This window comes from Pseudopodoces humilis, chromosome 6 (genome assembly GCF_049639895.1).
Source record: "Pseudopodoces humilis isolate 2021_Gansu_Grassland_sample_001 chromosome 6, ASM4963989v1, whole genome shotgun sequence".
In the NCBI taxonomy this organism is placed as follows: domain Eukaryota; kingdom Metazoa; phylum Chordata; class Aves; order Passeriformes; family Paridae; genus Pseudopodoces; species Pseudopodoces humilis.
In genome coordinates, this window is record NC_142205.1 from 3,624,442 (window position 1) to 3,649,979 (window position 25,538).

General features: G+C 41.3%; 1 protein-coding gene and 1 long non-coding RNA gene across 4 annotated transcripts in view; one reads left to right on the forward strand and one right to left on the reverse strand.

The window, feature by feature from the left end:
• Positions 1 to 1,217: 1,217 nt before the first annotated feature.
• LOC148184082 (uncharacterized) lies at positions 1,218 to 9,831 on the reverse strand. 2 transcript variants are annotated; one of them, XR_015772715.1, is made up of 3 exons: positions 9,725 to 9,831; positions 7,679 to 7,760; positions 1,218 to 2,791 (listed from the first exon to the last, which is right to left on the reverse strand). It is a non-coding gene; the product is annotated as an uncharacterized LOC148184082 (long non-coding RNA). The 2 variants fall into 2 exon arrangements; XR_015772716.1 differs by lacking the exon at positions 7,679 to 7,760 and having other exon boundaries at positions 9,725 to 9,813.
• Positions 9,832 to 9,960: 129 nt separating this feature from the next.
• CTNNA2 (catenin alpha 2) overlaps positions 9,961 to 25,538 on the forward strand; it is a 460,539-nt gene continuing 444,961 nt past the window's right edge. For both annotated transcript variants that reach the window (XM_014258992.2, XM_014258987.2), the window contains exon 1: positions 9,961 to 10,091. The gene's annotated coding sequence lies outside the window, so the exon portion shown is untranslated. The remainder of the gene's footprint in view (positions 10,092 to 25,538) is intronic.

Below are 25,538 nucleotides of genomic sequence, written 5' to 3' on the forward strand. Positions count from 1 at the left end.
AATAAAAGTATAAAATATGTGTATCTTGGTCCTTCAAGTCAATTGCAAAAGTTGTATTAATGTCAGTGTGTGGGAGGAGAGGAAAGAGTCAAGTTAGCTAGAGGTTGAATATATAAAAAACCAACAAACCAGGAGTTTTTCTAAAAATTCATGATTAGAATCACTTTTCATAGGGCTCTGTAACATCTCATCACAGTTCTATTGACTTTTCTCTTCCATTCCCAACTGCTTTATGTCTCTGAGACAGCTCCATGGCTTGGGGTAGAAAAGACCAAGAGAAAAGTCTGTGTTTTATTTCTTTGAGCATAAAGCCTTTCACCATGTGCTGAAAAAATGTAGGTACCACTAGCTCCTGCAGTTCTTCATCTCCTTGATCTTAAATCAGCTCTTTTCCAGATATTCTTTTTCAGAATATTCCACCCTCTCTTGCTTTCAATTCACTGTGGCCTCTGCTTGTTTCTTTCTTTTGGGATATTCCCTTTTCCTTCTTTCTCAGCAACTTCACAGCACCAGAAAATAAACTGCCACTAATGAAATGATTTCCAGTTTCCTGACAAAATTCAAGTATTTATTTCTGCCATGTTCTAGTTCTTGAATCACTTTTTGAGAGGCCACAGCACAAAGCAACACAGATGTCAGCCCCTCTGAGGAGATCCCTTAGGTTGATAAACTGTGATTAAACATGCTTAACTGGTGTATAGGACACATCTGGGTTAATTTAAGGGAGGAATATATATGAATTTTAATTTAGGAAATTGCTTTAACTGTAATTCAGCAACTTTATTGCCTCACACAAATAAATTCTATCTTTGGCAACTCCTTCTCAAACATCTTTTCTTCTGAGGTAAAAAAATCACAAATCTGAAAATACCCAGTCCTTTCCATACCTCTGGAGGAAAAGACTCAGCTGCCAACTTGGTAAATATCCCCCATAAAAATACACTTTTTTTACTTAAAGTGGTCCACCTGCAGAAAATGAAATAAGTTCCTTTTGTGGGGTTTCATCAATGATGTCTGCATGATAAATCTGTGCTATTTTTATGTCTTTGCCTTTGAGATTTCACCTGATTCTTATTTACAAAGGACCGGATGCAATTCCCTGCATCCACTTAGATTTCACTTAGCATTTTACTACTGAAACAAACCCCAAAACCAAAAACATTTTCTGGCAATAGCTTGTGCTTATTGACTTCCAGTTCAGAAACCACTAGAAAAGGTTTCACCAATGTTAAAAGTCTTTTATTTTTCAATCATTGTTATACAGAGTAGCAAATGCAGTCAATTAAACTAAGAATACTGTATCTAATGACATTACTTATTTATAAGACTAAAGCTATGTCCTTGTGGGTTTATGGTTATGCAGATCTAAGTTACAGCATTTGGAATTAGCCTTCATCTTGACTTTGGCAAATAAGATATTATTTTAAAAAGCCTTGAAATTTTTTGTTTGGACAGAAATGGCTTCATTTTGACATATTTGTAATACAAAACAAAGCTAAAAGATTTGTAGGAACTGTCATAGCAACACGTTTTGCTTTAAACTGCCAAAATTCTGTTATGGAAATCACTCAGGTTTTATAAAATATTTTATGTAGTTTGCATGAAGAAATCGTGGAGTGGAATGGATCCTATTTCCTGTCAGAGAAATTCCCCAATTAGGATAGTGGTAGATGCTTTCCCCTACAACACAGTGTTGTAATTCCTGTGACCACTCTAGTTTTCTGTGTCCCTTCAATATTTCTGAGCAGGTTCACCAATTTAATGAAAAAGCATTTTCTGTTTCCTTTCCTTTTTTATTTTTGGGTTTTTTTTTTTTTTTTGGAGGGGCAGTTAATTCAGTTGCTATTCAAACAGGAAGAATGATTTGAAAATGTCAATATTCCTGCAGTGCCATTCCCATTTGAGGTGTGCTGTATGTAAGGCCTGTGAGCCTTTGGGTAACACTTGATCTGACTGACCAAGAGGTGCAACCACTTTCAGAAGTAATAAAGCTGCATTATTCAACTGAAACATTCACAGCATCTCTGACACTGAAATCAAAGTTTTTATCTAAATGTGGCACCCTTGTTTTACAAGCAGCATTCTTCTCACACTTCTCTCACAATCAGCAGGTCCACATGAGATCTTGTAATGTCATTTTCCTTCTGTGTGAAATTACATCTATCTCCAGGCTCTAGTGGATGAGCCTGCTGCTGGGTAACTGCATAACCCTGGGATTATTCACACACACAAACACAAAAAGGTATTATTTAATGAGGACAGGAAAAGGGGTGTGAAACACTCCAAGCTTATTGCTCATGATCCGTTAATATGTTCAGAATGAAAAATACCTGAATTTTATGTTGCTGTATAATTCTGTAGATGAGAAAAGATTTCTTAGTTGAAGTACATGACCTTTAGCAGAAAAAAAGGGTTTGACCTTTCTAAAAAAGTTAATTAACAAGAAAGACTCTGTAAATTAGGTCAAAACATCCATTAAGATTCAAGAAAATTCCAGCTTACAACACATTGGTCACCATTGTAGCTCTTGTCATCAGATGTTTGTATTTTAGCTTTTTCTTTATTTTTCCTCTTCTTTTCCTTACAGAACCTGCTCCATTAGAAAAATTAGCTTTCTATCATTTTCATGACTCATCAAGGCCTGAAGGAAAAAACCAGAATCATCCACAGTCTTCTCATTTGTGACACAGACTATTAACAACTTCATTAACTTTCTTCAGGCCATGTTTTTGTTCAAAGTCTCATGTGCATTTTTACAGGAATTACTGGAAAGATGCATTGTCTTGGGCTTCTGTCAAGAGAAAAAAAAATAAGGAATTAGGAAGTTTGCATCCTTTAAGACGTGGGAAATAATTCCCGTAAACGTTATCGTAAGTAAAACAAATCTTGATCACTGCTTTGTGCTCAAAAGATGGAAAATACATTTGATTTCATTTCTTCTCATTAGGGAACAATGTATCACAACCATCTGCTTTAACCTTTGATTAAGTACAGAGAATCATTAATGTAGAGCAAACCAAGAAGAGCATGTAGAACATAAACAAGAAGAAAAGTTTCTCAACCCAAGTTTCTTGTTCTATACCTGCTTACCTCTGGACTACCAACATGCAATATTATATCAGATTACATCAGATAGAAATAATCCCTGTCAAGTTCTGTTCTCTATAAATCTCATAAAGGCAACAGGAGTTTGTGTAATGAGGCCTGAGAAAGGGTCAAAATTTAGCCCAATGCTCATGACCCTGAAGAACGGTACTGGGATACTGAGGAATCCAGCAATTTTCACTGTGATGAGCAAGTACTGGACAGCTTTCCATCCCACCTATGTGCAGAAAGCACAGCAGGATGTAATAATGGAAAAAGCAGAAGGTTTGAGGTCAGTGACTTCCCTGAAGTGAAACAAATCCATTGGCCATTTTCTTCAAGAGTAGAATACTTCCAGAACTGGAAGTGCAGCCATGGCAGCACAGAAACTCTTGTGCCCTCAGACTGACAATTCTGCAGTCAATCTTACTTTGTGACAGTTATTAAGGTCTGGATATTAATCCTTCTCCCTATGCTTTTCATTGTCTGGGAAAAGAAAGGGATTCTAGGGACAGAGAAGTTCCAGAAGATAACTTTTAACTAGCTCTGCAAGGGCATGGGCCAAAAATACATCCTGCAGTTCTTAATCTGTGCACCTTCTGCCTCGTTCCTCTGCCACCTCCTGTCCCTTCTCTCACACACCCAGCCCAGTTCCCTCCTCCTCTGGTGTCTTCCTCTCCTTGCTCTCCCTCCTGGACAAGACTCCCTGAACACAAATTCTCTGCACAGATGGACCACGCTGAATTACAGCTTGCATCATCATTGTTTACCTCTGACAAGTTTCCTTAATTGAGATCCCCAGCAAGAAAAAAAACCTATTCTGGCGTTGCGTGGGCTTCCCAGTCACGGACAGATTTCCTGTTGCTTTGATGCAGTGTGCAAACATAAGAAAATAGAACTTGTTTTCTGGGGAGCTAACAACATCAGCAGCACAAGGCATGAAATGTTTACAAACAACAGATGGGAGACAAACAGCTCGAAGGTGGAAGGTGGCGGTCAACATGGGAAGCAGCACTCGCCGCCTAAGAGCTGCTTGTCTGAACAAGGGGTTTGTAGGAAAGAAGAGCTCTGAGGAGAGATAGAAAATGATTTTTTTTTCTGATATATGTACAATTAAGAAGGTTTTGAGGTAGAGAAACTGAGGCAGCTTTAAAGAAGTCAAGTCAGTTATTCAGAAAGAGAGGAGAAGATACATTTTCCTGAGTCTCAGTCTTTGAGACAGAAACATATTCATTTTATAAATGTGAGAAAAAGAAGTTATGGCATTTGAACTTTATATACCAAAATTTACATCACATTCTCTGATGAATATATGCAAAACTTCTAAAACCTTCTTTCTCTATCCCCCTTCAAAATACAGAGACCCAATGAATCTACTGCAAAGCGCCCTTCTTGCAATTAAAGGCTGAGAGATGATTTCCACAAACACACAACCCCCTGCTCTGACAATTGGCAGCATCAACTGAAGCTGAAAGGAAAATTTTAACAGAATTTAAAACCTGTTCCTATGGTTTTGAGAAGAAACTATTTAAGGAAAGGGCTTTTCAACAGCCTGCCATGGTGTGCATTGATCCAAGTCCAACACCAGCGAAGAGCAGGTGTATATTTTGTGTTTCTTTCGAATTTTTAAATTCATCTTTCTGAAAGCAATGAAGGTATCTGCCCCATCCTCTCTGGCATTAAAAGGTGGACAGACAGACCCCCTGTGTTTTATTTCCAAACAGACTGCATCTGCTGCTTGCCTGCAAGTTGCTTCAGGGGTCTGAGGCAGGGTGGATGCTCTGCCTGGCAGGTTCTTCTGAGCCAGAGAAAAGGGTGGAAGGGGGCACAGCAGGCACAACCCACCTTACAAGTGACTCTCCATATAATATCCAATTTAAATGTCCTGCAGGATGGGAAGGCTTCACTGTGCTGCTCATGGAATACCCAGCACAGAAGTGTCTTACTGCACAGGAGAGTCAGGAAATATTTTTGACACATTTACTTGAGCAATCCAGTGCTCAAGTAAATGTGTCAAAAATGACACACCCAAACCAAAATACAGATACCCAAATGTGTTCAGGGATAGAGAGTGATGTTAGGCAATCCCTGGATGTTTATGTACACTCAATCAAGTCCAAAAGGAAATGTCTTATTATAGAAGGCACTGAAAGATCTTTTGAGAGCTGCTGACAGCCTCCCTTCAGCACAGGTAGCCAACTATCTACATTAAAGCAACAAATTGGCTTGTCTTTAAGGATCACTGGGCCCAAAAGAAGCTTAAATATTCCAAGTTCCACCAGCAGTTTTCAAAGTCTGTTTGAATTACCTGTGAGATAGATGCTCCTCAATTCTCTCACTTAGATATTAGTTCAATGATTCTTTTCCTTGAAAACCCACACTAGGTCTTAGTTCCCTGTCTGCCAAAATTCTCTTTTTCACAAACAAAGCACAAATGCTGTACAAATAGGAACAGGCATTCAGGATTAGGTGGTGAAAAAAGCCCTTTTAGACACACAGGTATTGAGATAATAACAGGAGATGTAAGAACTCAAATAAGTTCATGTTCTTGAAGCAAACAATCAAAATGGTTTTCAGCAATAACCTCTCTTGGTAGAAGTAAGTTCTACAACAGAAGAGATGAGTAAAAGGTGTGGAGAGTTTCTTTGTGTGTACACAGACACAATGCTGAGACTTTATGCTGGGTAAAGGGGGGTAATTCCTGCTGTGGTATTCTCACAAGAGTGAGATGTAGAGATAAAAACAGTTTGTAATACTTCAAGAAGAATAAACTCCTGTAAGACTGAAAACGTGTCAAATATTAAGTCTAACTGAAGAAGCTGGTATTGTACAGTACTTAGATGCAAGGAAAATACAAGAAAAGAGGAAAAAAGAGATAAATTATGTAACAGATATTATAGCAAAAGCTGAATGTCCAGTTAAGCCAAGTGTGAGGGAAAAAAATAGATAAATTGATTGCTACATTAAAAAGAAAAAAAATAAAAAAGGGAAAAAGCTAGAATTAGTATGAAGAAATAATATTGTGATTATATTTATAAACATGCTCAGTTTAATTTTAGATCTATCCTCAATGTAAATTCTTCTGGCATGCTGGAAAAGATAAAGGTTTTAGATTGTTATCCTCATTATCAAACTAACTTTTTCAGAGAACATGTCACATGTAATTCTATGAAGAAAATCTGTATTTGCTGGATTTTAATGGTGCAGAAGAAAATGATTTATACTACACTACATTGTGTCAAGGTCCCTCCTTTCTAATGTTGTTATTAAAATAAACAAAATTCAAAAGATGATTAAGAAAGACAAGTTCAGATCTGTCTGGGCATCAACAAACTATAGATTAACATTTGAAAACCAGGACTGCTGTGTGCTGAAATTTGCTGTGTGATACCCTTGGAACCAGGAATCTGCCTGTAAAGCCACAATTCCCAGTGCAGAGTTCCTTGAGCAGAGAAACTTAACCCCTCCTTGCTTTTCTTTCCTTGTTATCCCAGGGACCAAAGAACTTTGAGCTCTTCCAAAAAGAATGCACTCAGAGAACCTAAATGCTCATCCTGCCACATAAATCCTGTGAACTGTCCCCAGAGCTCACAACACAACATGAATTCTCCCGTGCAACTTTCTTCTGGCTGATCACTCTGTCCTTACAGATCCATATCCTGCACTGGTGGCTTCCAACAAGGATCCCACTCCTTCCCTGATGGCCTTTTCCACCGCTAAGGACTACTCCACCTCTATGAGGTGACATTCAGAGGGCTCATCTTCCACAAAACCCACTTAATAGCTGGGTTCTAGATAGTGACAGACAGTTCCACAGTTGACACAGAACAAAAAACCAACAAAAAGCATCTCTATGTATTTCCCTTAAGCAGAAGAGTCCTTTGCTAATCCAAATGCCCAGAATTTCCAATGGCTGGGTGATGTTTCCTCTCTCTCTGTAGCTGGATGCTGGCAGTGGGAGATCTCATGGAGTCAGGAGCATTTGTTTGGAGCTGCCAGTTGGCCTCTCTTGGCTGCTGTGAGCTACATTCACTCACTGAACAGCTTAGCAGCTTATCTCAGTTTTTAGTAAACAGTGGTAAAAAATTCAGTTTTCTTCCTTTTCTTTGAGGCAGTGATAAAAATAAGGGTGATTTCAAAAATCAGTTAATAACTGAAAGAAAGAAATGACAGAGCCTCTTTCAGGACTATGAAAAAAGAAAGTTCATACAGCTCTTCCAGATCTTCAGGTTGCTTCATGGCATTCTGAGAGCTCTCTTAGCAACAGTCCAGCAATCCATGTCTTCTGTCTCAGGTAAAAGTAATCTGGACTAGGTAAGTAATCTCATTTATTTCTGAAATTGACACACTTAAGACAAAAACATACAAAACCAGCTGAATGAGTCCTTAGGTTCAAATTTACAAAAGATGTACTTGAAGCCTTGCTACTGGTGAAGGGGAGAAATTCTATTTTTCATAATCATGCTTATTTATTATTTGTGGTCTTACACACACACTATAGCTCATGCTCATTTCAGTCAGATGCCTGGAGGAACATTTAGCTGACATTCAATTAGCAAAGTAATGCATGGTGATAAAGCAGTAGGTAATTTACCATGTTCTGTTTGGGAACATTCCTTGTTGCCATTAATATTCACAACACACCAGCCAGTTCCAAAGGAAGGCACTGCCCCTACCTAGAAGAACCAGGAATTCAAAACACTCAAATTACAAAAATGTAGGCAAGAAACAGAAGGTCTGTAGGTAAGAGTTTCCTAACATCACATGGCTCCATTTAACAGGATGGGAAGGACAATAACAGTACCTAGAAAAGGAATTTGGTGCCACCTGGGAGCCCATTAAAGACACAAACTAAATCCCCAGCTTGTCTTGCACCAAGAATTTGCCTCTCATCATAAAGGGGAGGCCGGACTAGCATGGTCTCTGTTCACCTGACACTGTGAGGTTAAAACAATTTGAAGTATTTCTGTAAACTACTGACTATGACTACGTCCACCTATATGGCTGCACCAAGTATGTGCCATGAAGCATCTGGTCCCATTTAAATTCATATTTAAATGAGTTCTTGACTAAGATTGGTTTTTTTCCCCCGGCTTCAATCCCTGATAGAAGGTTCCTATGCAGCTCTGCTCCTCACTTATTCACTATAAGCATGAATACAGATCCTGAATATATTTTTTTATGGGAAGAGAGAATAAAAGACTGGAAACTGCTGCCTCTACTTGAGGCCTAAGAGGCACCTGTACCACTAACATCACTCCCATACAGGCTGAGGCAGGGAAATTGTTTTGGCAAGATCCCTGCAAGCCTAAAACTGTCAAGCAAAGGTAAAAGAGTGGGAGGACTCCTTCCCCCTCCCCTCCTTGCTGCCTGTGAGTTTATGTAGGAGCCAGGGAAGCAGATGGATGCCACAAGAGGTGCAAAGGATGCCTGGAACAACAGCACGTCAGTGGGATTTGCACTGCATGGGAACGGCAAAATCCCTCTGCAACACCCACGCTCCACAGGGATCCTCCACCACTGGCGTTTACGGGACTTTGGGCTCAGTGGTTTTGGAGCAGGATGGTGGCAGCACGTTCCATCCAAAAGAGACAGCAGAAAGTGCTGCCAGTGTAGTGAAAAGAAAAAAAAAATAAAGTTGGTAAGATGAGCAATACAGTTAAAATAAGAGGGGAATTAAAGTGCAAGGCTTTGCAGAGAGGACCAAATCAGCAAATCACAGAATCAACTAGGCTGGAAAAGACCTCTGAGATTATCGAGTCCAACCTGCGACCCAACGCCACCGAGTGCCATGTCCAGTCTTTCCTTAAACACCTCCAGGGATGGTGACTCCACCACCTCTCTGGACAGCCCGACACAATGTCTAATCGCCCTTTCTGTGAAGAGATCCTTCCTAATGTCCAACCTGAACGTCCCTTGGCGCAGTTTAATGCTGTGACCTGTCATCCTGTCGCTGACTCCCTGGCAGCAGAGCCCGACCCCAACCCTCCGGTCAGGTGGGGCTGCCGAACACCCAAGGAAGAAAAACACGGAGTTATTGTAGTTTAAGAGAACAGGAGAACTGAGGCTCTGGCATTCACTCCTGACGGTACATCCAGAACCCACCGAGCTTCCCCCTGCGAGGCACCTGAGGCAGCGCACGGGACCCTCCCCGGAGCGCACCCAGAGGACGCCGCAGCTCCTGTTCCAGCCCCACTACCACAGCTCCCGGCGCTGGCCCTGGAGAGCCCCCGGCACTGCCTTCAGAGAGACACGGAACGGTTTGGGCTGGTAGAACACCCCGAAGCCCATCTCGTTCCATCCCCTGCCACGGGCAGGGACACCTCCCACTAGCCCAGGTCACTCCAAGCCCGTCCAACCCGGCCTTGGGCGCTTCCAGGGATGGGGCGACCACAGCTTCTCTAGGCAGCCTGCGCCAGGGCCTCACCCCCTCATACGGAGGAATTTCTTCCTATTATCTAATCCAAACTCACTCTCATTCAGCGTGAGCCCGTTCCCGTTGTGCTGTCACAGCCCGCTCTCGTGAGCGGCCTCTCTCCATCACTCCCGTGCCTCCCCTCCGCCTCCCGCTCCGCACCGCCCGCGCCGGGGCCGCGTCCCCCGGCCCCGCAGCGCCCGAGCCCCGCTCCCAGCGCCCCACCTGCCGCAGCCGTGCCCGCTCCGTACTCACGGCCGGCCCCGGAGCCGGGAGCGGCGGCGGGTCCACCCCTCCCTCCCTCGCCGGCAGCGCCCGGCGGCGCAGGCGCGCTGCCGCCTCCTCCCCCCGTGGCTGTGGCGGGGCGGCCGCGGCGGCAGCGCCCGGCTCCGCTCAGAGCCGAGCGAGCGCGGCTCGGGCCGGCGGCGGGAGGAGGGAGCCAGGCGAGCGGGGAGGCGGGGACCGGGCGAGGGAGCCGCGCCGCACAGCCGGCCCGTCAGTGACCGGCGCTGCTGGGGAGGAGGAGGAGGTGGCGGAGGAGGAGGCGGCGGCGGCGGCGAGAGATTCTCCCACCCCCACCCACCGAGCTGAGGTGAGGCCAGGGCAAAGCATCCTCCTTTCTTCCCCACATCCCTTCCTCCCTTTCATCCTTCCTCCCGACCTCCTTCCTTTCATCCTTCTTTCCTTATCCTCCTTCCCCCTTATCTCGCCTTCCCCTCATCCTTCCCTGCGCTTCCTGGTCCTCCTTTCCTTTCTTCTCTCCTTAGCCACCTTTCTCCACTCCTCCCCATCCCCCAGGCTCCCTCTCCCCGTGCCCACATTTCGCACCCTCCAGATATAATAATCTTGCCTTCACCTCCCCCCCCCCTCCCCGCTTTTCCCTTTTTTTTTTTTTTTATTTTTTTTTTTTTAATGCAATTTCAATTCTCGCGCAGTGAAAGACCGGGAAAGGGAGAGACAGAGTCGGTCACAGAGATAATTCCTCCTCCTGTAAAGAATGGATTTGAATTAATGGTCATTTTGTGGCGTGTGTATTATGGAAAGAGGGGGATTATATTTAGGAAAGAAAAGAGAGGGTCAAAGGTGTGTTGTTTCACTTATTCATCTATTTACCTGCCATCACTTCGAGGTGAAACCTGGCTCCGTATTATCTTAAGTCCTTTTTTTTTTTTTGGTATTGTTTGAAATTATTCTCCTTTCTTCAGGCGTCAGAGGCTCCTTTCTCCCTTTCATCCATCGCCCTGTGCGTCCCTGTGATTTGCAGTGGCTGCTGCTCCGATTGTGCGCCGGGAACCGGCGGGGAAGGGTCGCGGGGAGCGGGGCTGGGCGGTGGGGAGGGGGCTGCGGGCACCTCCTCCATCCCTTCCCTCTAGGCCTCTCCCAGGGTCTGAGACCTTCCCAGCCTCCCGCTGCACATCAAACCAGCGCCCAGCCCGAGAGGTGCCAGCTCCCAGCAGAGCATCTGCTCCGGTGGCGAGGAGCGAAAGTTTAAAGCGTGGCTTTGTCTTTGCGTGGGGCGCCGGGGATGGAGAGGAGCCGTGGGGGTGCTGGCTGGAAGGAGACGGCAGCCAAAGTGTCCCCTTGTGGGGCTCCTTGGAGTGGAAGAAGTTTTGCTCGGCCGTGGTGGTGGTGGTGGGGAGCTGCCCGGCTCGCCTGGCTGCCGTGCCCGTCTCGGGGGTGGCGGTGGGGATGCTCGGCGGGACATCCGTGCTCCAGGGCTTCGGGAAAGAAACTTTTATACATATTTACAGCGGGCTGTAGCGGGAGGTGGCAGGCGCTTCCTTCTCTGCAGGCTGGAGGGGTGAATGCCCTCCGTCGTGCCTCGCTGGTAGCGGGTGATGCCTGGGTTCTTTGTAAAGTGATGCTCTGTCACTTGGTGCTTGTGTTTCTCTCCTGGGGAGCATTTATTTGATTGCAAGGGTGATTCGGACAATTCCAGCCTTTTCAAACTTCGGTTTGCTGAATTTGACATTAGTTCATACTTCACCAGGATAGAAACGTTTCAACCCCCCTGTTATTTTAGAAATCCACAGATACCACAGCAGCCGATGCTACAGCACAACTCTGTGAGCCTGGATATTTAACATGTATGTTATACATTACCTTGGCATGTATTCCTGAAAAACGTTGGACTTCTCAAGACTGCCGTGAGTGTTGTGTGTGTTTTGGGGTGCCAGGTAGATGAGGAGCATAAACAGGGGCGGGCTCAAACGATGCTGCTGATGAAAACACCAGATTTTCCTGCCAATTGTGGCAATTACAATGCTGCTGGTTTTCCCTTTTTTACCTGTAGTGCCTGTGATTGATACAATGCTTTGTATCAGCCTTTTCATACCCCAGGTCAAACGGGATTCTTTCTAGAGGAGAAAAAGTACTGATGTGAAGGGTGAAGTTCTGCACTCAATTGTGTAAATGCATATTTACAGAAATACCACCTCAGCTGGGTACAAGATAGCTGTAATTCCATTAATGGGCTCTGTTGGTGACAGAAGCCTCAACAGGAAAGCTCCAGTGTCACTCGAGCCCTTACATGGAAATACAACTGTAATTCATGCAGATTTTCTGAGAGCTCTTTTAATATTAATGTTGAGCATCCATGGTACTACTGAAATGCCTTTGAAGCACCGAAAACCAAGAGTATTTGTAGACTGAGGCCAAAGGAAGCAATTAGATCTCCTGCTCTGACCCCTTGACTGTTGTAGTCACTTGGATTTCATCCAGTTACTCTTGAATGCAAGAACTTGCATTTGGCTGAAACATATTTTCCAGAAAAATTGGAATTTGGATCGGAAGACAGTAAGAGGTAGAGAATCTGCTGTTTATTAAGTTATTTGGCTTCAGCTTTCAGTCACTGGTTAGTGATGTGCCTTTCTCCACTATGCTAAAGAACTCAAAGTATTTTCTTACCATGGAAGTATTTATCTCCTGTAACCCAGTATTCCCTCTCTTTTCTATTTGAAAAACAAAGTGAACTGAAATTCTTTAAATTTTTCACTGCATGCATTTTCCTCACAACTCAATTTCTGGGGATTGTTTTTTCCAAATCCACTTTTTCAGCATTTTTATGAAAACGTGATCTGGATGCAGCATGCCAGAGCCTTTTCTCAGGAGTGTTTTGTGCTTTGAATATTACCTCTCTGGTTACTCTCCTGCTTCTGCATCACATTTACATATTAAACCTTCATTTGTAGCCCTGCATTTTGATCTCCTTTTCTCTGGGTACTCTCACTGTGGCAAACCCTTTGCAGGATTGTTTCTTTCCACAAGAGTTCATCATTCCATAGACTGGCATGTGTTTTCCTGATTGCAGCTTTATAACTTTGTACGTTGCTTTTTTAAGTAACGTTTTGTTTCCAGCATTGATTGATTATACCAAACACTCCTGATGGCTTTTTGGAACTGATTTATCTCAGTTATGTAGCACTCTATCAATTTCTATTTGTGCAAACTATGTCATGATTTATGGTGTAGAATTATATATAATTGAAAAGGTGTTTCGTGGTAGTGGCTCCGCCTTTGGGGAACTCTGTGTTAATCTGAGTTATGTTGTGATGAGCTCTTCTCAAAAGCTGTTCTTTTTTTCTTTTTGAGATGTCGCTTAACCAGTTCTTCACCAGTTTCATTGGTTCTGGTTTGTTGTCAGGCGCTCACAGAACACTGCACCAAGGGCAGAGAAGTTTATACATGCAGACAGATATTTCTGCCAACTGGAAGTATCAGTCATATCAAGGAATTAAACCACAATCATTTCAGAAAGTCAGCTTTTGTTATTTTGTGTCCTATTACTTGTTACAGAGCTCTGAGACATCAGTCGAGTCCCATATAATTTTTCTTATTGTTTTGTTCAGGACTGCCATTGTTTTAACCTTCCTATGACTACAACCACTGTCTCACTGGATCTCTTAGAGAGATGGTTGTAACATAAGTGTTCATTCAGACTTCTGGAATTTCCCAAGGATTTTCATAATTCCTAAAGATCCACGATTGTGGGACAGATAATTTGGACACTTCTGAGAATGCTCCTCCATGGTGATATTTGACCTGCTGACCAAAAATGTTTACTGCGAAGTAAAACTGGTTTAACATTGTATTTTCAATGAGATGGAAAAATAATCAAAATTCGCATGTGGTACCAGCAAATCATCAACTTCTTTGCACATGCAGAATTACTTTTTGACTGTATTTGCCCTTTTGCACTAGTGGTGTAGCTCAGAATCCCTGTTTAGCACCACACCTGTGTGACAGCTGAGATTTCTTTTGTTCCTGCAGTTCTCCCCCGCTTTTTTTTCCTGCTGCCAAGAAATGTCTTCATCCTCACCTATTAGTTTTTTACACCTACTGTTTCAAGTAGTATGGATTTTTTATCCCTTAACACTTTTCTTCTTGTTCTGTATGAATTATAAGCACAGTATTTATTGAAATCTGTTTTGTGGCCAAATTGTAGTAGTTATGACAATGCCTTGCAGGTATTACATGCTGTCTGAACACACCACCATGAGATTTTAATTTTTTTTTCTGTCTACAGCGACTGAACGATGTTTTATTACATTTTATGTGAGTAAGATTTGCTTTTAATACAGCATATTCCAAGGCTTGGCTAAAGAAAGCTGAACTCTTTATTCACTTGCTTCACAGTTTGTTCATAGGTGGATAAAGCAAAGGAATACTTTAAATTTTGATAAAATATCAAATGGTCATGGAAAGATGAAGGGCAGCTATACAGAAATAAAATCACAGAATGGTTTGGGTTGAAAGAGACCTTTAAGATCATCCAATCCCACTCCCCTGCCATGGGCAGGGACGTGTTCCATCATCCCAGGGTGCTCCAAGCCCTGTCCAGCCTGGCCTCGGACACTTCCAGGGATCCAGAGACAGCCACAGCTTCTCTGGGCACCCTGTGCCTCACCCACAGGGAAGAAGAGGTAAATAAAAAATGCAATATGCAGTTAGAAATGAGAAGGGCAATGTGCAGAAATAAAGAGTAGCAGCACTTACCTGTTAGGAATTAGAGTGGCATGCTTAGGACATAACTTGTTGGGAGGTTTTGTGGTTCAGGTCTGTAGGAATTGTTCCCTTAGAGATGCTTTAGCTAAGATGCAAGAAGGAGATATAAAAAAGGCCAGAATGGGAAGGGAAGATGAAAGTTACTAAAAGAAAGCTGTATTTCACAGGAGGGTGAGAGCTACTCATGACTAAGATGAACTTGTTGATTTTGTATAAACACTACATTTGTTACATTTGTTAGGATTAAGTGCTCTGAAAACATTCCCAAGGCACAGCTTTCCAAGCCAGCAGGCTGCTGCAGGGAGCAGGAGCAGCTGAGGCTCTCATTCCTCTCTGGAGCTCCAGAACTGATGGGTGAGATCTTCCAGCTGGATCAACAACATCTGAACCTGACTGGGAGCAAACTGCTGCTGAGTCCAGCCTGCCTTGAGCAGCATTTGAAAGTAAAAAGACACAATTTTTTTAAGACTACTGTCAGAAAGAAGTTGAAGAAGAGACAACAAATGCCAGAAACCTGTCCTGTATAAAAAAAGTGGTTGATAACTTGGTTAATAACATCATAAGTTTGGGTGCCCCCAGTGTAAGAAGGATGTGGAACTGCTGGAGGAAGTCCAGAGGAGGGCCAAGAAGTTGTTAAGGAGACCAGAGCATCTTTCCCATGGAGACAGGTTGAGAAAGCTGGGGCTGTTCAGCCTGGAGAGGAGAAGGTTGTGGGGAGACCTCACAGCACCTTCCTGAAGGGGCTGCAGGAAATCCAGAGTGGGATTCTTCATCAGGAATTGTAATGACAGGACAAGTGATGAAACAAACTGAAAGAGGGGAAATTTGTTAGAAATACAGACAAATTTGTCCCTGTGAGGGTGGGCAGGCCCTGGCACAGGGTGCCAGAGAAGCTGTGGCTGCCCCTGGATCCCTGGAAGTGTCCAAGGCCAGGTTGGATGGAGCTTGGAACGCCCTGGGCTGTTGGAAGGTGTCCCTGCTTGTGGCAGGGGGGTGGAACAAAATGGTCTTTTAAGGTCCCTTCCAAGCCAAACCATTCCATGATTCCATTCTGATTCTAAGCTGTTGTATTGTAGCTTCTTCCTGTCTTAGAGGAATCCACTGTAGATCTAAATACATCCCAGAGTAATAATGCTGTTGTATCAAATCTTTGGTCGGGCAGGCTCAGCACTCTACAGCTGTAAATGAATTTTGTATCAGGTTTCTGGATAAGAGCTCTACATCTCAGTTTCATCTTGGCTTCCTCAGCATCGCACACGAGCCACTGAGCGAGCAGTGATATCTGGTTCCAGACAGGGGTTGGGTACAGAAAGAAATTCATGAATGTTTCCAAACACTAGGATAGGTTGAAGTAATATTTATACAACAAAAGATCAGCTGCTCTGGGGAAAGAAACTGTTGTGGCCATCAGTTAACAGTACAATTGGTTGGAAGGCAGGATTTCTGTGTTCCTTATGTTTTGAATAATTTTTTTGTTTTGGCATGGAATGAGCAGGTGAATTTTAAAATTGTCAGTAAAATGAACAAACTTTCCCCTAGCAGGACTACCTCTTCTCACTTCATCCCATACATGTTTTACTGTTTCAGATGTCTTGTGTTGTCATCAGACAAAGCATTTTGGCTTTGTAAGGGGCAGGAGGAAAGGTTTTCCATAGTTTTTTGTTGGATATGTGGAGAAAGCGCACTATTCCTTGAAGTGCTTTAACTCTGCTGAATCAGCATTTTCTGATAGCCAGGCGCTTTGTTTTTTATTATTTTTTTCTCCTTTGGAATATGTTTTGTCTAGCTGTGCTTTTCTGCCACATCACCCCCTGCATTAGTATTCTGGTACAGAGAACAGTGGAGAGACATTTTCAACATTGCAGCAGAGAGTGCCCAAGTTTTCAGGCTTCTTAAGTAATGAGAGCTACTCAGTTAAGTGAAGCTGAATCCTGTAACATTAAGAACATCTCACAGGCTTTTGAGAGATAAGAAAACCAGTAGATTTTGTAGTTATACAAAAGAACTTCTGTGTTCCGAGTATTTAAAGATATTTTTGTAGCTACTTCAATCTGCTGTTATTACTGGTGTTACAGTCATTATTATGTGACATTTCTTTCTCCTGTAGACTTGTCCTTTTCTTTGAAGCTTTGTATTAAAAAAAAACCCCAACAAGCATATGTTACAATATGCTTAATGCAGACAAGACTATTCAAATGGAAGGCAGTTTAAATGTGAGTGGAAGTTAAATTCTGAATACAAAAAGTGGAAGTGGTTTTGGTTGGGGGAGGCTCCCAGTTGCCCAGGTGACTTCTGCAAATGGGGCTTAAGCATTTAAGTTACTTAAAGCTTCTAAATGGATTATTCACATTGCCCTTTTCTACAACTAATCAACCTTAATTTTTAATACACTGTTATTTACTAACAAAACCCACTCTTCCATATTCCACTGAATCTCTTTTTATGGGAGTTCTCCATTAAAGCCCATTCAGCACAGCAGGAGCAGCTGAATCTCTCAGTTCTCTCAGTTGTGCTTGTAAGGAAAGCATCAATTGGAATTATTCCTTACGTTTTAAATACAGTAGCTGTGTCCATCCTGTGCAGAGCTGACAAAACCACTTTTATCAGTTCTCTATGTCTTTTCAAACATCAAAAGAAACTCCAAAAGGCTTCTTCCTGCATATTTAACTTTCAAATTAGACTGTGGAGTAAAGCACTTAAAAAATGGAGTAAAATTTTGGTAAGCACTGGTTTTAGTTCTCTTGTAGTGCAATCATGTAGTAGCAATAGTTGTGTCCTTTCCAGAGGATCCACACTAAGAAAAATGAATAAACTCTTTCAAAAACAGGCATAAGAATTATTTGCAGACAGATAATCTGAGGCAGATTTTTTTTTATATAATTAAGTATTTTGCCTTTGGTACTTCTAAAAAAACATTTTGTCATTTGCTTCTGGGGATAGTGAAATTTCTTCTTCAAGGCTGTTCTATAACTTTGTACTTTGTAAAGTAATTTGGAGATTTCTGTCAATTAATAGTTTAAGTAAATGAATGAATATTAATTAACAGAGAATAGGTGTGATGTCTTCTGTCATTAAATATTAATTTTTTGAATGTTGTTGTCAGGTCTTTCTTCCAGATATAAAATTACCAGCTGTGATAATTACTTATGGTTAATTCTTCATGATAGTTATGGAGAAACTTTGAATGTAGAAACCAAATAATATTTTTTTCTTCTGCATCTCTGTAAAAAATCATGCAATGAAAATGATTATTTGGTTTTTTACAAAAAAATATAACAGGATTTGTTCTAACATTTTTTATTGTGACAGAATGTTTAAGTAAAATTGTGTCATCTGTGCTTGGTTTTGATAGAGAATTTATCAAAGTAAATAAATAGTTCATAAACAGTTATCCCATGGTTACAAATGTTGACTGTTCAGATAAGAAACTGTACAGGCTTATAAGGAAAGGTATAAAATAGATAACAGCTAAAATATGAAGTGAGAAAAATGCAGGGCAAGCAGGAGAATAGTTCTCCCATTTGTAAAATATAGGAAAGCTGGTTACTTTAATTCTTGCAATTAAAATCCACAGGTGACTCTTTAAAATGAAGCTATAGAATAGCAAAGAAAAAAACTTCCATAAAACTGCCATTTGTTACCTTTTTTCCCCTCCCTTAATGGGGTCAAAGTGAGATTCATATATTTTTATTGCAGCATATGAACTCCTTCCTAGTTCTTGTGCAGATAGTCTTCAGTGCTTACTATAATCAAGTCAGAAATGCAAATTCAGAATTACAGCTGCTTAGTCTAATTTTAAACGTCTCTATTATCTCTGTCATCTACATTCCCAGTGCTTGGATGCTCCGCAGATATACTTCCAAGAACAAGAAATCGTCAGGAAGCCTGTGAATGAAGGAGGATGGGGTGGTGTAGGGAGGGAATCAGGGTAAGAACGCTCTGACAAATGTCCTGCTTGGCTGGAGGCTGCAGAGATTGCAGAGCTGTTGCTGGGCTCACATGGGTGGCCCATGCTCCCCCAAAAATTCAAGCTGAATTTCGTTTGGTGTGCTTTGGTCTCTTGGCCTTGCTAAGTATTGTTTTTGGGTCACATCTGATACCTAGCGAGAACAGGAAGGTGAAGAGAAGGAAAGAGAACTATTTCTAGCCTGTGATTTCATTTTCCTTGCATGGCTTAGGGAGAGTTCTGTGCTTGGCTAAGGCAGCAAACTGAATCCCTCGACGTGTTAATTTGCTCTCGCACACTAATTGCATCCTTGAACAAAGCTGGAGTTTTTTCTTTCATACTCAAATTCCAATCCTTGCATTCAGGCCTGAGCCCAGGGGATGCAGGTGAGTGTGGAGGAAGTGCTCAGGTACTTTCTAGGTGCTAAAGAGCAGTGGGGACACAAGTCCTGGGCAGGATTGTCTTCTACTCATGCAGTGTTTGGATGCAAACCATCAACAAATCTCATACACATTTTATCATTCTTTGTATGCCTTCCTCATCTTCTGAATAACTTAAGTGCATTTCCAGAGCATTTTCTGCAAATATTTTATGGTTTGCCTTGTTCTAATTCTGTACTTACTACCAACTGTATTTTGTTTACAAATTCAGCCTAAGAACTAGAAAATGTCTGGGGTATCTGTGTTCAGATATTTACCTTCATTTGTCTGGGTAAGAAACAACATTTTATTATTGTTTTAATTATATTTAATATCTTTAATTTTAATTTCCTTAATGTGATCAGTGAAACTGTCACCTTGCTTCTTGTGGAGTCTTCTTGGAACAGCAGCCAAAAGTATTGAATGGTCCCAGGTGATCTCAAACACTGCAGCATAACCTAATTTACATGACAGAGTAGTATGGAAGCATACATTTTGTGCAAACATAGCCAAAAAGCCTTCAGAATTAATGTCTTGAAGTAGTTGAGGAAGCTGAGTGACTGTAGTAGCCATGGTAACTTTTTTCCCTTTTGCTTTTAAGTAGAAGCCTCGCTGATTACAAGGCTCCGTGTGAGCCTTGAGCTGGGGATCCGCTCAGCAAACTACAAATGTGGTGGCAGCAAAGGAAAAATCCCAGATAACTGGAAAGATTCAGCACAAGGAGAGCAGTGTGGAATGGATACAAAAATAGTAGGCTTGAAAACGCAATTAGGTTGAGAGTGCTAATTGTGGCAGAGATGCCCTTCTGGAGGCTCCACACTCCATGTTCTCCTTTTTGCTTGTTTTGGAACTGTTTTGGCTTGACATGTGCTGAAGCTGCACATCCCCTTTAGCTCAGATGCTGCCAGACACTGACTTTGGACTGAGATCCTTGCAAACTTGGTTGCAATCCTAAGGGTGGAGTCAGCTTAACTTTACTTTAATTGTTTTATGGCTTTTGGGTTCATGAGAATGATGCTGAGATGCACTGACAACATGAGTGTGTTCAGGTCTCTTGTCAGCTTAATGAGTTTATTTTTGCAGGGTGGTTGACACTCAGCCAAAAGAAACAAACAACAACAAAAAAATTACCTAGCCCAAGAACAGCTTCTTGGCTGGTTTTTCATAAAAAGATCAGTCAGGAGGAAGAGGAAAGACTTTTTTTTTTTTTTAATTTTAAATTTTAAATCAGTTTTACGTAATGGCTAAAAATGGGGATCTCTTAAATTTTGCTCTCTCTGCACCATAAACACATTAGAGGTTGTGTGAGGTCTGTTCTGTTGCCATAATATCCAGAGGAAAGGTTTGTGCCACCTTTGGGGTGCTGCAGGATTTGGGATGTCTAAAGCTTTTCTTGGACAACCCTTGGGAGATAATCCACAGTCACTAAATATTTCTTGAAACAGAGTGAGATGGGCTGTGTAATGATTAGAACATGGGTTCTAATGGAACAGAGAAATTAATGATTGATTACACAATCAAACAAAATGAATCTTTAAGGAAGGACTGAAAACCACATTCCCCAGAGAAATGCCATAGGAAGTTTATCAAGGGCAAGTCTTGCATTCTGTACCTGGATGGGACAGCCCTGGATGTGTGGACAGACTGGGGAATGATTTCCAGCTCAGGATATTCTGGGATTCTATAAAATAAATAAATATAAAATAAGACATTAGAGTTTAAACACTTCAGGTGTGCTGAGAATGGTACAGACTGATTGTATCTCCAAAAATCACCCCTTGGCTCAGCTGGTTCAGATGTTTCTCTTTCATTGCTGCTTTTCACTAATAAGTTGTTTTTCACTGGGGTGAAAGCAAGCTAGTGTAAATGAGGAAAGAATTTTAAAATCACTCTTTAAAAAAAGTGGCTTTAATAATTTCCACCTAACTTTAATTAGAAATTGGAATGGAAGTCACCTCTGTGCCATTGCAGCTTGGGTATGGGAAATACAGGCAGAGCACAGCTGCTGTGGGACAGGTTCAACACAGCAAGAATTTTAACAGCTTCAGGTACTTAGAGCCCTTTTATTAAGAGGAAAGTATATAAATACAAAAAAAAAAAAGTAGTGTGTCTGAGCAGGTAAACCTCTTTTATGCATTAAAATAAAACTAAAGCACCCATATTGAATCTAAACTCTGGTCTTCACTTAATCCTCCTTTTGCAGTAAATTCAGTGCCTTGAATCTGAAATCCATTTCTCCAATTTCAAGAAATGTGCAAAACATGAGGAACGCTTAACAAGGACTGAGTAGAAAGATTTATTTTACCAGGAGCCTCTTCCAGCATTGCAGATGGTTTCTGGCTGTCTTGTCTAAGGGACTAGTTTGGGTATTCAGATTATGCAAGATTAAATCCTTGATCCTCTGAAATTAATTACAGAATTTTCATCAGTGTTGCAAAGCTCTTACCCAACACTTCTGGAGCTGGTTCTGCCTTTGGCTGTGAATTGTGTCTGTGTTTTGTGAGTGTAGCTGGAGCCAGTCCTGTGTACTATTACAGTGATACATAAATTGCTTCTGTCTCTGGAAAATTCAGATGTTTTTCTATGTTACCTTATAGAGCAGTTGTGAGCACTGATTGTGTCTGTTACATGCTTTAGAAAGCAAATGATTTATGTGAGCAGGATTTTTTTTTTTTTGTCATTTTAACGTTAAAAATGTAGCAATAAGTGTCTGGTACATCAACTCTTCTTTGCATCTGATTTCTGAGCTGCTGCAAATACACAATACATAGTGCTCAGTCTTTCATTTTAATGAGCTATTTTTGTGTTGTTGATTTAATCTAAAGACTGCTTTTCCTCTGAAGTGAGAAGCTTCTTTTGTCATGTTGGTAGAAGTAGAAGAAAACATTACAGGTGGATTGAGCTCCCTCAATGTGACAGAGAGAGCTTGTAGTGTTCAGCTTTGCTCTTTGCTTAGGGCACGGGTCTCATGCTGGCTGATTCTGTACAATATTTTGGTTTGTAACTCAGTGCCAGAAACAACCCCAGCCATACCAAAGCGCTGAGTTCATTGATAAATTTCACTGTATTTCTCCCCAAAGTGCTGGCGTGGGTGGACAGATGCCCTGGGAGGAACCACAGCTCAGTCTTTAGTGTGGCAGGGTACATGAAATGGTGAAATTTCATGAGAGAACCAGCATTTCAGAGAAAATTCGGCAAAGTGGAAATAGAATTTCCAATGTCTTGAATTTTGGGTATTACAGACACGTGTATCTTAAATTCTGTGTGCTGAACTGGAATTAACTCTGTGCTTGTGTTTCTAAACACAGAGTACTGTGGAAAACATCATGAGAGATACAGGACCTGTCAAGGGCAGTGGTCACAGTCACTATGTTAGAAAGGTTTCATTATTTGTTTCTCCAAGGAAATTTTGGTGTCTGCAGAAAAACTGTTTTTTCATTTTTGGATCCCACTAAATAAAACAGATGGATTTGGTGGAGGTGTGTAATCACTTGGATTTCTTGTGTCCCAGCAGTGATACCACACTGCCACGTAAAGTCCTCACACATTTAATCACCATTAAAGGAGATGTTGGTGTTTTAGCCATGTTTATCAAGGTCCTCTGTCGTGAAAACGCAAAGCAAAAACTCACCACCACCTTTTACTGAAAACTTACCACCACCTTTTACTTTTACCTTTTACTGCCTGTGGCAGGAGGTTTGGAACTAAATGATCTTTAAAGGTTCCTTCCAACCCAAACCATTGTTTGGTTCTGTGATCCTGGGATTTTATTCTTTTAAAGAAAAAAATTTGTTGAGAGTCATCCCTAAAATTCAATCTAAACTTCAGACCAAAAAAGTGTGTATATATTTCTAAATAATGGAGTGTAAAGTACATGTCAGTAGTATTTTTAAGGCTAAAACCATTTGAATGTGTTAAAATTGATTTCTTCACAATACTTTGAAAAAGCTGAAAAACAGGAAATGTTGTATTTTACTATGATAAATTATTGTGCTTCAGGTGATTTCCAGATATCTTATGTGTTAAAGTAATGAGCACTTCCCGTGCTGAATTAGTTTTTTGCTAAGTTAGGTTCTTAAGCCAAAGGAAAAATTAATTTTTAAGAGCTGCATTTCTGTGAAGGTTGTTACAAAATACGAATCACTGTAGTGAGGCCTCAGTAAAATGCAATCTATTATTCCCTGTGTTTTATTTCAAGCCAGCTGGATGTAGGGAGATGCTTTTTTGCTCCACACTGGCTAAGAGCTGTCGCAGTCCAATGTTTTCTGTCCTGGTGCTATTTTTGTTGCTGCTGTTTGTGTTGAAGGCTTGTGATTTCATTAACAGTTATTTTAAAACCTGAACAACCTGACAGAGGGCTAAATAGAGCATAATTCTGATTCCCATGTAGATAAGCTCAACAACACATGAATAAAAATCAGGTTGGCCTCTCCTCCACGCTTCGCAATTCTCCTGTGTGGCTTTGGGAAATGGGCCATGTTATCTTTAATTTTTTTAATAATTAGCATTACTTTAATCCAAAGTGTGTTTCTAGATGAATTTGGGAATAATAATAGTTGTGGTTTTTAAGACTCCTTTTTTCCTGGCTGCTTTTGTCCGTGTTTCTGGCATGGGGGAGTGGGATCTTATCCCATGAGCCACCTTCCAGGGGTGGGAAGCCACGCATTGAGTGAAGGAGTTAAACAATATTCCCAGACTTTGAACTTGTGTTAGGTTATGATAACCCCTGAAAGCCCAAACTTTTATCTTCCATGTTAACTGCACCTATACAAGTCATCCTAAGAGAGTCTTTGTCACTCAGGGTGGCACAATACGGGCTCGTGTTTGTCCTTAGAATTAAGGAACTTTGACTGAATTACACGGGCTCTCCTGATCCTTATTTTTCTGGCCTCAAGAATGCTATGGTGGCCTTCTGCTGACACTACAGAGAATGTGGCATTTGTTGATGAATTTGAGACCTGCCCCTGAAGTTTCAACCAGAGGTGCTTGTTCTACAACACCAACTTTGTTTTTTGAGGTTATCACTGTGACATTTGTCCCTTCTCCACATTATGTTCCATGTTCTAATACTTGTATTCATCTGATGTGATTTGCTCAGTATAAGAAAACAAGCTCTTGCATTTATTTTTAAGTGAAGAGAAAAAATTACTTTCTCAGGAATGATGACAATGAGCTGTTTATTACCACAAGCTGTGCATTTTATTTTCTTTTACTTAGAAAGCAGTGATTTGTCTGAATTTTTGGAGTGGTTTTTAAGTGAATAATGATATAAGAGCCTTCTTACTTGAGGCTTCTTATAAATGTAGTTATTTATATGAGGAAAAATTGTTCAAGCGTGGATTATTTATGCGGAGGAGAAAACTGGCTCTGGATTGATATAATTTTTCTTTCCCATCTGCTCTGAGCGAATTTGTTTTCTCTGAGCAATGAGTGCTTGCTTTCAACTTTGGTTTAGATACTTAGGAACTCCTTTTAGTACCTCCCTTAATCAAGTGAGCCAATTCCAACTTCACCTTTTGTTCTTCAAGGCAAACCTTGTTCTCTCGTGGCTTCAAAGAAGTGTTGTGGCCTTTCCCCTTTCATTTTTAGCAGACCTGGTTTCATCAGGAGTTTAAAAAGTAGAACCAATTTTTTTTTTTTCCTTTGGTCTGGTGATTTTGCCATGTTTTTTCCTTTTTTTTTTTTAATTTTTTTAATTATTTTTTTTTGTCTCTACAACAATTAAGATTAATTGCACTTTGCCCCCACCCCCTTTTGATTTCACTTTTGACACCAGTCCCTTCCTAAGGTGGCACAGTCTGTGCCTGGAACCTGGGCTTAGCCTCCTGAGGGAACTGTGATGTCAATTTACCCACCAGGTTGTTTCAAAATGGGTAATTCTGCCATTGGGAATGTGCAGTTGTTGGTTAAAAGAGCATCCAAGAAGCCTTCCTAAAGTATTGTTAATTATTGACAGTAAAGAGAGACATGGAGGGCTTTGTATGAATAAAGATCTCTCCTACCTACAGCCAAGAATGACCTAATTTATTTTTTTTTTTTTAGGTACACCAGCAGGATCTGTCTGTAAACAGTTTCTAAGCAACAGCTCCTTGTCCTCTAGAAAGAATGTCACATTTTATCCCTGACTCCTGGGTTTTACAGCCCTCCTGCCCAAATGTGCCCTGGTTTAGGGGGAGGTTGGAGGAGCCTCTTCAGCAAGGATGATTCTCTTTTGTAGTACCAGCACCCACCTAGGGCTCGCTGACGTGTTGGAAATTAAATCACTGTCTCCTTTAGTGCTGCTTTGCTGTCACAGGCCAGCACTGAATTATTTCTGTGCAGCTTCATAAACATTCTGTAATGATCAAAGAGCCCATATTTCTACTTCCATTTAAATCCAGGAGGTGACAAACCAGAAACTCATAGGTAATTTTTTTTCCTTTAAATGACTACATGGTTTGAACTGGTTTTAAGGGGAAAAAGTGAGTTTTCACCATAGCACAGGACTCTATTTTCACCAAGGCTTGTGTGGCATCTGTCTCAGACTGGGGAAATTCAGAGGTAAAGAAGAGAGCCCTTTGTCACCAGATTTTTATTAATCCCATCCCTGGAAGTAAACATTTAGTTTGTTGAAGATTTGGAAGGAAGAAGAGTAACAACCTCATTAGTTAGCAGAGGATGGTGGGACCTA